This window comes from Bos mutus, chromosome 2 (assembly GCF_027580195.1).
Source record: "Bos mutus isolate GX-2022 chromosome 2, NWIPB_WYAK_1.1, whole genome shotgun sequence".
In the NCBI taxonomy this organism is placed as follows: Eukaryota; Metazoa; Chordata; class Mammalia; order Artiodactyla; family Bovidae; genus Bos; species Bos mutus.
Window position 1 is genome coordinate 5,698,010 of NC_091618.1, and position 2,665 is coordinate 5,700,674.

Below are 2,665 nucleotides of genomic sequence, written 5' to 3' on the forward strand. Positions count from 1 at the left end.
TATTTCTTCCTGGGTCCTAAGGGAGCCTCCATTGTGTGAATGCCAGGAAGTCTGAAATCCTGCATTGCTAAAACCATTGACATCATCTATGCCCAGCAGCTCCCTCTCCTGCAGGTGCTCGCCGTTCTGCTACTGGGCACGAATCTTTAGTCAGCGTCTCCTGGCCTCACCAGGGCGACCCCAACATCATTCTCACAGGCTTGAGGTTTCGTCTCTGGCTGAAAGCAGGTCACAGCCACAAGCCGTAAATGGCCACAACCCACCAGCTGTCCGAGTCAAAATGATGGGGGACCATCTCTGACTCTTGCCTGTCCCTCAGCACCCCCTTGGCCATCAAGTCCTGCAGCTCCTTCCCTCCCAAGCCTCTCCCTGCCCACTTTCTCCACCACCCCTCATGACCACTCTGGTCAAAGCCACCATGATCGCAAGCCTGGGCACTCTTAGCCACCTAGTAGCCTGTCCGGCAGCCTATGGTCCTAGGTGATCTATTTGCTGTTCTGCTGCTAGAGTGACAATTCTAAAATTAGAATTGGATCTTCCTGCTTAAAACCCTTCCAGTCACTCATTCATTCAGTCAGCCAGTTATTCACCTCTTCAATAAATATTTTGGTCTACCACATGCCAAACATTATTTATTATATGGTTAGGAATACGTCAAGACGGACGAAACCCCTGCCTTCATAGTTTTACCGTCTAGTGCCTGTGTATTGAGAAATATACATGGAAACGGGTGAAAGTTGTCAAGCAGTGGTAAGCGCTAGGAATAAAAATAAATCAGAAAAGGAGATTTATTGATGGAGGAAAACGCCACGCTCTCTAGGGTGGTCAGGAAGGCCCCTCTGAGGATTGTTTGAATAGAAACCTGAACGCAGTAGGGGCCCAGAGCTACATGAGATGTGCCCTGGGCAATAACAGGATACTTCATTCCATAAAAAACAATATCCCATAGCAAACAGTATAATATTTTCTGAGTGCATAAAACTTAGCCAAAGAGAACTGGTTGGTCATCTTTGCAAAAACCTAGGAGATGTTTAGAAAAGCTTTCATTAGCTATATAACCTTCAGTAACTGACTTACCAGGCTTCTCTGGTGGCTCAGATGGTTAAAAAATCAGCCTGCAATGTGCAAGACCTGGGTTCAATTACTGGGTTGGGAAGATCCCCTGGAGAAGGAACAGCTCAGTATTCTGGCCTGAAGAATTCCATGGACAGAAGAGCCTGGCAGGCTACAGTCCATGGGGTCGCAAAGAGTCAGACATGACTGAACGACTTTCACACAACTGACTTTCCATGCCATTTCTGTTTTTCATCTATAAAATGGAGATTCTATCATTAATACCCACTCATCAGGTTGTTTTAAAGATGAAATGAGTTAATGCATATGACGTGCTTTAGCATGGCTCCTGGTACTTGTCAGCTATGATTCGGATCATCATGTCATCACTTGTTAATGGGGATCAGGATCCCTTTGAGATTATGAAAATGCACACGTATACACACACAATTCAACCTACCATTTTGGATGTTTACAGATTCCCTGAGGTCCATCCACAACTCTCCCCAGTGGTGGGGGAGGACCACATGTCCAGAACTCCAACTCCAGATTCAACCAGAGAAGCTCCGTGTTAACACGTTTTACATATTTGCATATTGTGTTTCTACATGTGATTTCATTGGAAGGAAAATATGAAAAGGGCTCTTTTCCATCTCATTTTGCAGATGAGGAAACTGAAGGCCAGTGATGGGTAGAAACACAACCCAAAGTCACAGAGTAAATTAGAGGCAGAGTCAGAAGGGAATCTAGATCTCTTGTCTTCCAAGTTAGTGGGGAATATGAAAGGGAAATTGACAGAGGCGTCACTGGGTAAAAATGGTCCCGCTGGACTGGGCATAGCTTAGTGGACGAGAGCATGGGTTTGGAAGACAGGCCTGGGTAATGAATCCTGAACTGGCCACTTATTCACCTTGAGTAAGGTTCTTAATCTCTCTGACCATCAGTTTGTCCTAAAATGATATAAAAAAATACTCAAAAGTCTTTATATTGTGAAGGGGTAGTGCTGAATGTGGGATGGAAAAGCAGTTTATATAAACATGTTTGACATCAGGTTCAGATATGTCTCAAAGTCCTTCTGACCACGCATGCCTGCATTTATTCTGGATGAAAGTGATAAGATAGTCACTAAAAGAATCTGTGAGGTGGAAGGGAACGAGCCTCTGCCGTGCAGAGAGCATCAGGCCTGGGTGTGGGTCAGGGAACTGGAGAGGCTCTCCGCGGGGCTCGGCACCTGTTCCAAGTGCAGTCCTCAGTGGTGGCCAACTCTGTGACCCCGTGGACGGTAGCCCGCCAGGCTCCTCTGTCTATGAAAGTCTCCAGGCAAGGATACTGGAGTGGGTTACCGTTTCATTCTCCAGGCGATCTTCCCCACCCAGGGATCAAACCCAGGTCTCCGGCATTGCAGGCAGATTCTTTACTGTCTGAGCTACGACATGGAGCTGTGCCCTGTATGCTACTCTCTGGAAAATTCTACCTGGGACAAGATGGTTCTGTTGTTGCATTTACTGCTCCTCAACTGCATGCTTAGGGGAAAGAAATTTTGAGACACACTAATAATACCCACGTCATAGAACTGTTGTGACATTTGGAAAAGACAATGGATGTAACAAGT